This window comes from Lepidochelys kempii, chromosome 9, assembly GCF_965140265.1.
Source record: "Lepidochelys kempii isolate rLepKem1 chromosome 9, rLepKem1.hap2, whole genome shotgun sequence".
Classification (NCBI taxonomy): domain Eukaryota; kingdom Metazoa; phylum Chordata; order Testudines; family Cheloniidae; genus Lepidochelys; species Lepidochelys kempii.
The window spans coordinates 25,129,612-25,143,507 of NC_133264.1; the positions used below are offsets into that span (position 1 = coordinate 25,129,612).

General features: G+C 40.9%; 1 pseudogene; it reads left to right on the plus strand.

Moving 5' to 3' along the window:
• Nucleotides 1–3,168: 3,168 nt before the first annotated feature.
• LOC140916990 (uncharacterized) lies at nucleotides 3,169–4,704 on the plus strand (annotated as a pseudogene).
• The last annotated feature ends 9,192 nt before the right edge of the window (nucleotides 4,705–13,896 follow it).

Below are 13,896 nucleotides of genomic sequence, written 5' to 3' on the forward strand. Positions count from 1 at the left end.
GCATAAACTCTGGCAAGTCAAATATAAAAATATAATGAGGCAGGCCAAAAAAGAATGTAAAGACCAACTAGAAAAAGACACACAAACTAAAAGCAAACATTTTTTTAAATACATGAGAAGCAGGAAGCCTGCCAAACAATCAATGGGGCCACTAGATGATCAAGGTGCTAAAGGAGCATTCGGGGATGACAAGGCTGTTGCAGAGAAACTAAATTAATTCTTTGCATTGATCTTCATTGCAGAGGACGTGAGGGAGATTCCTTCACCTGAGCCATTCTTTTTAGGTGACAAATGTGAGGAACTATCCGAGACTGAGGTGTCGATAGAGGAGGTTTTGGAACAAACTGATAAGTTAAACATTAAGAAGTCAGCCGGACCAGATGGTATTCACCCAGGAGTTCTGAAGGAACTCAAATATGAAATTGCAAAACTATAAAGTATGGCATGTAACTATCACTTAAATCAGCCTCTGTACTAGATGACAGGAAGATAACTAATGCTGATATTTTAAAAAAGGTTCCAGAGGCGATCCTGGCAATTACAGGCTGGTAAGCCTAACTTCAGTGCCATGTAAATAGGTTGAAACTATAAAGTAAAGAACATAATTATCATACAAATAAACAAACAGGATATGCTGGGAAAGAGTCAGTACGGCTTTTGCAAAGGGAAATCGTGCCTCACCAATCTATTAGAATTATGTGAGGGGGTCAACAAGCATGTGGACAAAGATGTTCCAGTGGATATAGTGTACTTGGACTTTCAGAAAGCCTTTGACAAGATTCCACCCCAAAAGCTCTTAAGAAAAGTAAGCTGTCATGGATAAGAGGCAAGGTCCTCTTTCAGATCAGCAATTGGTTAAAAGACAGGAAACAAAGGGTAGGAGTAAATGGTCAGTTTTTGTAGTGTAGAGAGGTAAATAGCAAAATCCTCCAAGGATCTATACTGGGACCAGTGCTGTTCAACATATTCATAAATGATCTGGAAAAAGGGGTAAACAGTGAGGTGGTAAAGTTTGCAGCTGACACAAAATTGCTTAAGAAACTTACATCCAAAGCTGACTGTGAAGAGTTACAAAGGAATCTCACAAAACCGGGTGACTGGGCAACAAAATCACAGATGAAATTCACTGTTGATAAGTGCAAAGTAATACACATTGGAAAACATAATCCGAACTATACATACAAAATGATGGGGTCTAAATTAGCGGCTTTCACTCCAGATAGGTCTCTAAAAACATCTGCTCAATGTGCAGCGGCAGTCAAAAAAACTAACAGAATATTAGGAACCATTAGAAAAGAGATAGATAATAAAACAGAAAAGATCATAATGCCAGTATATAAATCCATGGTATATTCACACCTTGAATACTGTGTGCAGTTCTGGTCACCCCATCTCAAAAAAGATATATTAGAACTGGAAAAAGTACAGAGAAGGCAACAATAGTGATTAGGGTATGGAACAATTCTCATCTGAGGAAAGATCAAAATGAGACAACTAAGGGGGATATGACAGAGGTCGGTAAAGCCATGAATGGTATGAAGACAGTGAATAAGGAAGTGTTATTTACCCCTTCATCTAACACAAGAACCAGGGGCCACCCAATAATATTAATAGGCAGCAGGTTTAAAACAAACATAAGGAAGTACTTCACACAATACACAGTAAACTTTGGAACGTGTTGCCCAGCGGTGTTGTGAAGGCTAAAAGTATAACTGGAGTCAAAAAAGAAGTTCTATAAGTTCGTGGATCGTAGGTCCATCAATGGCTATTAGCAAAGGTGGTCAGGGATGCAACCTCATGCTGTGTGCGTCCCTAGCTCGGATTGCTAGGAGCTAGGACTACACGACGGGTATATCACTCAATAAATTGCCCTGTTCTGTTCACTCCCTCTGAGGCAACTGGCACCAGCTAGTGTCAGAAGACAGGACACTGGGCTAGATGGACCATTGGTCTGACTCAGTAGGGCCGTTCTTATGTCCTTATAAAATGAAATGCTGAAAGCGCTCTCTCTCGCTCTCCCCCATCACTCTCTCTTCCTTTCTTTTAATATGACTACAGAGTTATTTACATTTATGCATATTTATTTAAATATAGACAATGTAATGCTTATTTAGACTGTACTGGGCTTTGCTCAAAGAAATGGTAAACTAGAACCAGGACTTTTGTGCACAAGTCACTGTTGCCAACTCTCAGGCTTTAACTAGGATTTTAGCCCCTGCTGGAGCCTGTAGCAATGAGGAGAACTGCTCCAACCCTTGATTTTCAGCCTGGCCCCAGCCCTTTCCATTTCCCCCTCCTGGGGAAGAGCAGCCAATCAGAGGTGGACAGGTGGGGAGAGCTCCCCCGCCTTCTGTCAGGTAGGGTAACCAGATATCCCGATTTTAAAGGGACAGTCCTGACATTTGGGGCTTTTTCTTATATAGGTGCCTATAGCCCCCCGTCCCGATTTTTCACGCTTGCTATCTGGTCACCCTCCTGTCAGGAGACAGAAGGGAGTTTGAATAGGAGGGAGCAGCTGATGCCGTTCACACAAGGGGAGGGGAGAGCAAGAACCCAGCACAGCACCTGAGGGCAGCTCTGCCTCATTCCCCCTTTCCTGTGACAAATGGGTCAGCCTGCTCTGTGCTCCTGCCCCACCTTGCTTGCACCTCCATCCCATTCCCTTCTTATAATTTGAGCTTTAGTGATCCTGCTACTTGGGCCAAATGCAATGACCAAGTCCGACAAATTTTGGTGGAACATGGGCCGGAACAAGTTCAGCAGTTCGATTTTCCCAAAGGTAGTAAGCAAAGAAAATTCTCGACAATTCATTACAAACGTAGGCTTGTTAATGGAGAAGAAATGCACCGTCAGTGGCTGCAGTATTCCACATCAAATGATTCTGTCTTTTGCTTCTGCGCCAAGTTGTTTGCCATTGCCAGTAGTACTATTGGCGCATCATCTCTTTCTGGAAAAGGCTCAAGGGACTGGAAAAACATGTCTGCAATTCTTTCAGGGCACGAGAAAAGCAGTCAACATTTGACGAATGTTCAGACATGGAAGGAACTTGAACTGTGATTGAAATACAAGAGAACAATTGATGAAGAACATTTGCGCTTCATTGAGCAAGAAGAAAAGTATTGGCAGCAAATACTAAAACGTCTGATTGCTTTGGTCAGGTTTCTTGGTATGCAAAACCTGGCCTTTCGGGGAAAACAAGAAACACTGCACACTTCTGGTAACAGGAACTTCCTCAAATTTGTCAAATATCTAGCTTTGTTTGACCCGCTTATGGATGAGCATCTTCGCAGGATTAAGGAGAAGGAGATGCATGTACATTACCTAGGGAAAGACATACAGGTTGAGCTTATTCAGCTTCTATCCAATGCCATCAAACAAAAAATCCTAGCATCTGCTCGTGCTGGAAAATACTTTTCGATCATTCTAGATTGTACACCAGATGCAGGCCATGTTGAACAAATGACCACGATCGTTCGGTTTGTGGATAGGCCTACTTCAGAGACAGAGAATGAGACTGAATCAGTATACATAAAGGAACACTTCTTGGGATTTGTGTTGGTTACGGAGACAACTGGAGCTGGTATGACAGAAACTATTCTTCACCAGTTAGAAGAGATGTCACTGCCTATAGAAAACTTGCGTGGTCAAGGCTACGATGAATGGAGCAATATGAAAGGGAAAGAAAATGGTGTCCAGCAAAGAATTTTGGATATTAATCCACAAGCCTTTTTCGTTCCTTGCAGTGCACATTCATTGAATGTGGTTGTTAATGATGCTGCAAAGTGTTGCTTGGAGGCAACTGGCTTCTTTGATTTAATTCAACGTGTTTATGTGTATTTCTCAGCTTCTACACATCGCTGGGAAGTTCTAACACACCACGTATCTAATCTCACAGTTAAACCATTGAGTGAAACAAGATGGGAAAGTCGAATTGATGCCCTGAAACCTCTTCGCTATCAGCTTGGTGACATCTATGATGCTGTGATAGACATCTATGATGACACTACTCTAACAGGATCATCTGGCAATAAGTCACAAGTTGATGCAAAGGATCTTGCAAAAGCCATTTCTAGTTTCAAGTTTCTTGTTTCTCTTGTTGTGTGGTATAATATATTGTTTGAGATCAACATGACTAGCAAACAACTTCAGGCAAAAGAATCGACATAAGTGAAGCCATTAATCAACTTGGAGAAATGAAGAAGTTTCTTGTAGGCCACAGTAGTGATGCAGACTTTGAGAAAACATTGGTAGATGCAGGTGAACTTGCGGAGGAAGCAGTTCACAAATGAAGCAGATGATGAACCTATTTATAATGCAAAAGAAAAATTCAAAGTGAACTTTAACTTGGCAGTCATCGACACAGCAATACATTCGGTTGAAGAAAGATTCACATTGATGCAGCAAATTAGTTCAGTATTTGGCTTCCTATATGATGTTTACAGTTTGCAAAATACAACACCAAAGCAAATTATAGAATATTGCTTGAATCTGGACCAAGCTTTGCAACATGGTGAATCCAAAGATATTGATGCCTTTGACTTGTGCAATGAATTGCAAGCTATTGCAAGACGAGTCCAAAAGAGTGCATCACCGCAAGATGTATTGAACTTCATATGGACAAATAAGCTGGCAGATAGCGTCCCCAACAGTTATTGCTCTTCGCATCCTCTTGACTCTCCCAGTTTCTATGGCCAGTGTGAGTGAAGCTTCTCCAAGCTCAAGTTGTTGCGCTATCTACCTTGTCAGTAGAACATGACATTGCTCGCAGCATTGACTTGGAGGGGCTTGTTTCTAAATTTGCTAAACTGAAAGCGCGGAAAAATAAATTCTAAATTCTAATGTGTTACTCTGTGACAGTGTATTGTGTATAATGTATGTAATTTATTTTAAGATGCATGCTATGTTGTGCAAAGTGAAAACAATAACGATGTCAACACTGTTAGGTAATTCATTTATTTTCATTAAATATGTAGACTAAATAATGAAATTAATAAATTTTCAAGCCGAACGTGTATTAATTCTAATGAACAATGCCACAGTATGCAGTATTCATTTTTGAAAGCTTTTAATAAGCGATGCTGCGGGGGGGATGGGGCCAGGGGGGCACAAGGTGGAAGTTTCACCTAGGGTGCAAAATATCCTTTCACCGGCCCTGGCTGTTCCTGAAGAATTTGGAGAAATGCCTTATTCCCTGCAGTACCATCCTAATTGGGGCCTCAGGGCATTGCTACAATATACGTGTTAAATAACTTACCTTACACCAGTTTAGACTCCCTTAAACTCTCTTCTCTGTTTACCGTAGTTAGGGCTCTACCAAATTTGTGGCCGTGAAAAATGTGTCACGGACCATGAAATCTGGTCTTTTGTGTGTTTTTACCCTATACTATACAGATTTCACAGGGGGCGAGCAGCGTTTCTTAAATTGGGGGTCCTGACCCAAAAGGGAGTTGCAGGGGGCTCATAAGGTTAATTTAGGGGGGTCACGGTATTGCCACCCTTGTTTCTGTGCTGCCTTCAGATCTGGGCAGCTGGAGAGTGGTGGCTGCTGACTGAGGGCCCAGCTCTGCAGACAGCAGTGCAGAAGTAAGGGTGGCAATCCCATACCGTGCCACCCTTACTTCTGCTACTGGCAACAGCTCTGCCCTCAGAGCGGGGCTCCTGGTCAACAGCCGCCGCTCTCCAGGTGCCCAGCTCTGAAGGCAGGGCCACCAGCAGCAGCAGTGCAGAAGTAAGGGTAGCAGTACCACAACCCCCCCACAATAACCTCCACCACTGATGGTCCCAGCAAAGACAACACACACAAAGCCATCTGTTGTACTTCCCTTCAGGAGCTTATAACCAATGAATTACTGTGACCCAAAGCAGCCTTCTCAAACCAAAATATTGTTTAATCTTAACAGTTGGAACAAAGCATGACATCCGGAAAAAAAAGATTTTAAAATAACAAAAGGTGTACACAGGTCTTTCTTTCCTATAGTTTAGGCACCCTCCTGTTGGAGACCTGGGTATATCTAATTTCTCCCAGACCCCCACATAGCAGGTCTGGGTTCTCAGTCTCCAAAGACCTGTCTTCTCCCTTGAGGGACTGTGTATCTTTTGACACTTCTGGATCCTTTGTTTTCTCCATGTGCTCCCCCCCGCCCAGGGACCAAGTCCCTCCTGGGAAGTCTGCCTGGCAGGTCTTGCAGGGGGCCAAGCTAGGGCATCAGCATGTATGGTTCTTGCTTTGGTACCCTTAAGGGTTTGCTGGGAAGTGTGTGACTGGTTCCACCTCCCCTTCCTGAGTGCATTTCCTGACAGCCCTGGTATTGAATTAACTGAATATATTGTATGTAATAAATATCATAATAACTCAGTCACGATACAGTATTCATAAATTATTACAGGCAGCTCCAAATCAGTCACAATTGCACTATATTTTTGTTTGGTCACAAAAAGGGGTTTTGCTCTATATCTCTATGCAGCATTTGCTAAAGTAATAGGAATAGAGCTTTAGTGTAGTTAACCACTTTTGTAAACCACTTCACCTTTATCAAGTGGTTACAGGAAACACCAATTATTTACAAGTAATGATGGAAAAGTATGAGAGAGCTCATTTGAACATGTTGCAAGGATGTTGGGAGATGGAGTTTTGTTTCAGGAATCTCTCTGTTTAAGACCCCACATTGGTTTATTGTAGCAGCTCTCAACTGTGAAAGTGGAACAATAGGCTGGTATGCATAATAGTAAAAAAAAAAAAGAGAGAAAGTACAGCTCAATATTTTTATCACATTACAGTGAACTAAGCAGGATTACTCACTGCATAAATCCATTAAAGTGTTTATGGCTTCCTCTGGATGTGAACCATTCTTTCTTTAAGCTGAAATGGAAACATGGTGCACTAGGCAGTAGCATGCATTACAAAGCATTAAAGACAGGATCTGCTGTGCAAATTTCTATATGTCAGTGTATCTCTTCAATAGTCCACAATCTGAATAGACTAAAAACAATTGCCTTATTTTTGTAGCAAGGGTCCACTTCATTATAATACTTAAACAATTTTTTTTTTACATATGCATTATGTGTACATTGTATGTCTGTCTGTCTGCGTGTGTACAGCTTGAGTGGTAGGCCCATGGAATGGGAAAGGCTGTGATTTTCTTCCCTAAATCGTGCCACAAAAGAGCTGATAAGGACCAGTATAGGCACAAGGAGAACTGAATGATCTGAACGGAACTATGCTTGGACACACCAGGCCAGTAAAAGACCAGGTGGGGGATGTTCTGAGGCCTTTTGAAAGTTATTTTTAGAATATCTTGAACTTAATTTCCTTAAAAATAGATAAAGCGCGGGCCAAGAAGAACTCATTTTAACATCATGCCTACAAGTGATTACAGCTCGCTGGGTCTTTGAAAACTAGTATGTGGTCCTGTTTTGAGAACTAGAGGCTACTGGATTTTTTAAATTGAAATCTTGCCTCCTATAGATAATAAATCACAGACTTAATAGGCTGATACTTTTCTCTCCCAAGATAATTAAAGAAACTAGTTAGTTCTCTTCAAAGATTCTCTCACATGGCCCATTCTACTCTGGATCACTTGTATTTATCTGTTTGACTCCAAATATTGATCTTGGCTCTTAATATATTAAAAATAGACAAATAACTAACCTGCCCAAACTCTGTGTTGATTTTGTAAGTCCAGGAGAAAGTAGTTGGCAATACGTTCAGCTTTTGACAAGTAAAGCTCTGACACTGCCAATAAGTCTGACATGCCATGAAATATTGGTAAATAAGTGGTTATGTTAACAGTTGCCATGCTTTACAAGAGCTCTATTTGTAATGCTGCCATATTTTTGTGAAATAATATGCTGTTGCTGTCAAATCCATCTGCTCAGCTTCATGTCCTTTGCATATAAATCACCTCCCCTCATACATATTCAAAAGCTGCATGGAGACAAATTAACTGCAAATGCTGAACAGAAGCCCTAATCACAAATAGCTGACATTATGTGTGTGCCGAGATTTTCATGGAAGTTAGTTGGAAGTGCGTTTGTGGGTTGAATTTGGGGTAGGGCACAGAATGGCATCATTGCTTTAATGATCCCCACACACTAAAAAATGGGTTTCTGAGAAGTGTTGTGCTGTTCACTGAAAAACGTAGAGCTAGAATACAAGTATTTAGTATGTTGGCAGTAAAATGAGATTTTAATTTTTTAAACTTTTTTTTGTAGTTTTGTCCTGGACAGTTGATTGCTGGTGTACACTCTTACAGTTTTGACCATGTCTGAACGCAGTTGTGAAGAATCACATTATCTTACCTGATGCAAACCACAATTTATCCTGGCCCACATTGACCACATTTTATCAACTAACTCGATTCTTCTCAATCATGTTCAAACATGGGATGTGAGTTGGAAGGTTAAGACAGTATAGTTGAGCAAGCAGCCCTGGGTTGGCTCTGAGTCTGCCTCACACTTCCTCCTTTTCTGCATCATTAATAACAATTTTACCAACTTCTTCTAGTTGGGGTCAATACTATTGCTGGTGTTTTGTTTAGTTTTTTTTGTTCCTAATATACTCACAGAACTCTCTTAGCCCTACCAGCCATATATTTTCCCTGATGTCTTTTGCTTCTCTTATCTACTTTCTATACTTAATAATGTCTAATTTATATTGATGGTTATCTGTGCCCTTGTTACTCCTTATTATATAGCTTTTTTTCTTTCTAATTTCTGCCTTCACTTTGCCACTGAACCAGGATGGCCTTTTTGACAAAGTCCTCTTTCTTGATTGTTGGAATAATGGCTTTTTTGTTATCTAATAAACTCTTCTTAACAAATTCCAAATTTTCATTGAAATTTTTATGTCTAAATTTTCCCTCACAGTCATTTTTGCTCATGATTTCCTTCCTCTCTTGGAAATTAGCCCTTTTGAAGCACCAGTTATGTACATATATCTGGTTGGGACTGTCCTCTGTTTGCCCTTGTTGAATGTAATTGGATCATAATCACTGGTCCCTAGGCAACTACCAACTTCCAGTCCAGTGATTAATTTATATTTATCCCTGAGATCCAAAATAGCTACCGTGTGTTGGTTGGAATACATTTTGTGTTACAAAGTTATCTATTATTTTTAGATATCTAATGATATCTTGCTACTGTGCATGGGCCCTCCATCGTACATCTCCCAGATTGAAGTGCCCATAAAAACACAATTTTTCTTTTCACACATTGCAATCAGATGCTTAAGGAGTAACAAGGTAGCCCAAAAATAACTTCTCTACTTTCTTTTACTGCCAGTATATGTAACCACAGGTACCTCAGTAACATATCAAAAAATCCTCTAGCACATATGAGTTCAGCGCTTTTAAATAGTCTTTTTTAAAAAAATATCATGCACATTGGATGATTGAAGGTACTACAATATATGAACAGGGGAGACTAAAACATCTAGAAGAGAACATATTCCTTTTGGCAGTCACTCCATTAGTGGCATGTGGTCTGGATGAATAATACCTTTTGAGACTGATGTGTTTTACTCTATATCAGTTGGCAAGATTTTCCATATTAAGGGTTTTGGCTCATGTACCATGAATAATATTGTTTATGCGTTGAAAGTTCACTATTGTTTATAATTTGTGCCCGTCTAGTCAGGACAAATTAGTTAAGAAATCTGCAGCAGGTATCAAGGCATGTCAACCATAATCATAAAAAAGTGAACTAAATTATTTTTAAACCAACATAGTCAAACATTAATACAACTTGACTTTCCTGCCATTGTGGTGAAATAATCTATGGATGCTGTCAAACCCATCTGCTCCTTTTTTGTATACAAATGAGATTCACATATACTCAGAGGCAGCACTGAGAAATAATTGGCAGTAGAACAGAATCAGTTTGACAGCAGAAGCAGGTGTATGATATTTACAGAATCTATTCATAGTTTTAATGTGAATCATACTACCACTTATGAGAAATAGGAAATGGGGTTAAATATGTCCTACAAATACACCTTCCATGAAGCTTAATAATTAAACTATTGATAATTTGTTGCTTGCTCAGACAGTAAAGAGAGAAATGTAAAGATGGATAATAGCTAAGAATGTCCTCCAGTACTAAGTCAATTCACAAACCAAAATCTAAGTCGTAGAGGCCCCAGGACTATATTTTAGGTGCCAGCCACCCACCCTTTGCATATATGTGGCTATCACAGTCCATGTCTTCTGTGAAATCTTCATCTTGAGCAGTTTGTGACTAAAATCTGCTTAACAGAAACTATGACCTCAGGTTACCTTATTGTCTCCAGATTAGAGGGTTTATGCCCAGAGTCACTGAAGAAATTAATACGACTGTAATTTGTTAGACTAACTTGTCTTGGGGTGACCTCTGATGAAAAGGTTAAAGTTCAAATTTGAGCCTGTTTCCCCCCTCCTCTGTACAACCAACCCCATAAGGAATCTAATTACAAATTCTAGCTGAAAAGGGAACTTGAACATTTGAAATGCAACAAGAAAAAATGATGATCTTCGGTGACTTCTGGCAGAAATGTCAAGATTCTAGTTTACTGGCAACATGGACTTTAATTCTGATGTAACTATATGAACTCCTTACTGACATCTTTCATCCTTCCTTCTCTCCTGTTGTTTGACACATTTATTTACTGCATCTTATCTTTCACCAGGCTCTTATCTTATCCATCTTATCTTTCACCAAGCGTTCTGAGCCTTGCAGGCAGACTGCTGTGCTACTATGAAGCTGGGCCACTGATGTTACTGCAGAGGCCAATGGCGTGGAGTCCCACTGAAGTAATTGAAGACAAGGATTCTGCCCTGAGATTGAAGTTCTTTGGGGCCAGGACTACATCTTCCTGTGTTAGCATAGTGGGGATCCAATCCTCTTTGAAGCTTCTGGATGCTACCACCATATAAATAATAAATAGTACTAATAATAGCCAACCACCCTATTCAAAAGGATAACAAATAAAATGTGAATTGGATATTGAATACTCTGAGGGTCTCTGAACAGAACACCCTAATGAAAAACAGTGATTTTGCTTTGTTCTGTTTATTCCTAATCTGTATTCTTGCCCCATGAAAAGATTCCAAAGCTTCTGAGGGCCAAAGTGTGACCTTGCTCATCTCTGCTTCTAGGGGCTCCCCGACTGCAGGCGCCCACTCTCTGTGGCAACTTCTCTCCTCACAGTAGACGTAAGGATGTAACCCATGTTAATACAATCTCAGGAGCATGGAGAGCTTAGTTATGGAAACAAGGGGAGCAGATCCTTAGCTGTTATAAATTGGCGTAGCTCCTTCGACTTCAGTGGGGAGGTTCAGGGCCAAGTCTCTATAGAAGACAAATACTGTGTTTTGTTTGGAGGGGCAGCTTTAGGAGCTTCATTTTTCAAATACCTAGAATCAGAGAAATTGCAAGGTTCGTCCTCGTGTTAACATCTCCCCATATTTCACCTCCACTGTCTATGTGCTGTTTTCTCCCTTGTCTGCCACCCTGCCACTCCAGAGATGGGTGTGCTTCAGCGGTGCTGTGTGGTAGTTGTTTTGGAATGCTTTGGCATGAAAGGGACTATTGAACTGTAAAATATCATTCAGTAACTCATTTAATTTTAGCACAATGCCATTAGATTAATAAATTCCCTGGTTGTATTTCTCTTCAGCTATCAAACATCCTGAGAGGATTATTGTGTCTGAGATAAAAACTCTTTATTGAATCTTTAACACGTTGTTTGTCTTGTGATATGATCCTGGCCGTATGGCATTTCTTAGTGCCAATCCTAGCATATGTTGCTGCTTGCACTGGCAAATTTATTATGCTGTCAAAATTTGACATACTTTTCTTGCATACCTAATCTTGCTTTTTGTGAAGTGGACTCATCTGCCAAAGCATTCACTATGTTTGGCAGAGTCCTAAATTCTCTTTGAGTAATCCGTCAGTATTCAGTAATAGGATGTTACTTTTGGTTGTTTTAACCAGTACAGTGTATCCAATATGTAAAGGAATTTGCTAATTAAAAGTCCTCCATGATTGCAGAGCGTCCCAGAAGCAGCAGGACTGAGACAGTTCTACTTCACATGTGGGAATGAGGACAAGATTTGTGGAATGCAGTTAGGGCCCATACTGTACTTCCAGCATGCCACAGAGCCCAGTTTTATGGGTTTCCATCATGTCCCTGCAGTGCAGCATGGAAGAAGGCTGGGGGAGGACTGGAAGACAGGTTCAGTCGATTTGCTAGCCATTGCCCGTCAGAGCAGCTTCACTGCTGCTCTCTAATGGGTGGAAGATTCTTCTATCCAAATTCCAGCAGAACTCCCTTGCCTCAAGCTCAGCTACCCTGCTTGGTGTGTGTGTTTGTGGGGAGAAGGGGGATTTGTACCTTATTGGATTTTGTTTTTTACTGTCCAAAAAAAAATCTGACAAAATAACTTTTTGCTGCACATTTTGCTCTTTTAAAAAATTAAAACAAAAACTCATTTGTCTTGGAGCAAGTTGCAATAAATTTTATAGCTTAAAATGACAGAGGTGTCTAATTTTCTATTAACTCAACCTAATGAGCAGATCACAGCATCCAGTGCTTGTTTCAATGAAGTGCTCAAAATGTACTTTCAAGATTGGCTCTTTAATTTATGCACACTTCCCTCTCCCCCCCCAGTTGAATTAAATTTTTTAGTCCAATCAAGTGGAAAAGGAGATGAATAGCACTGATTCTATGAAGTAATTGGTGTTCCTGAAAAGGGAAGCTCCTTTGTGATTAGCCTGCGGGAGGACTCAGCTGCCAGGCTTCCAGATAATTTTGCTAATTTGAAAATAGGCAAAAAACTAGTGTGCACACAGCACCTCTCTCAGCGCAGATTTCCTGGGCACCTATTGACAGTAAATGATTCCAGAGTAGGTGTGAAGTTGTGGACATCAGCTGTGTGGTTTTAGTCAGCCATATAATTTTGTATCAATGGAGCAAAATAATATCTTATTTCAGTCCACGTAGCCTTTATAACCTATTAAAGTTTGTGCGTGTAACCCACCCCCGGTGCTGTGCTATGGAGGACGGGACAGGTCAAGTACTTGAATGGCTCCTGCTGGAGCTAGCAGACATAGTGGAAGGGAGCCCATGCTGGGTATTCCAGACAGCAGTATTGCCAACTCTAAGGTTTACCCCGGGGTTAAATCCCTGTAGGGTTATACTCAGTACATGTTTTTCAGCTTTTCTCTGCAATCATGAGGGCTAGAAACTTTTTTTTTTTGGTAATGAATGCAGAAATTCTCATGACTCCAGGAGCTGGGGCTTTAAGAAAAACACCAAACATTGTGAGACTTGTGATAAAATCATGAGATCTGGCAACACTGATTTTCGCTGTGTCATCATCATGGCGGGTGTAGTAATATCAAACAGCGACAATAGCAGACTGTCAACTAGAGGCATAACTCCCCCCTAAGGAAGACGGCATTTCATAATCAGATCTGGGAGATCACACCCAGCCAACACTCTCTTCACTCTGCCTGCCCTGCCAGCAAAGCCAGCCCCCTTCCACAGTGTGAGCTGGACAGGTATCTGATCCCTATAGCATAGTGAAAGGATTGGGTTGGGTTTAATTAAATACTGTGTTATTTGCACATATTCCCCTTCCCTGGCCAAGGGGAGCTGTGGGAAGCGACGCGGGCTGCAGGGACGTGCTAGCAGCTGCTTCCCACAGCTTCCATTGTCCGGGAACGGCGAACTGAGGCCACTGGGAGTTGCGGGCGGCCATGCAAATGTAAACCAACTGTCTGGCAGTCCACCAGCGGATTGCCCTGACGGGCTGCATATGACCCCCAGGCCAGAGGTTGCCCACCACTGCTATAAAAGCAGCATATAGATCACCTGAAAGCTCTAAAATTTTTAAAGCTGACTGAGTTAAAGTAATCTGG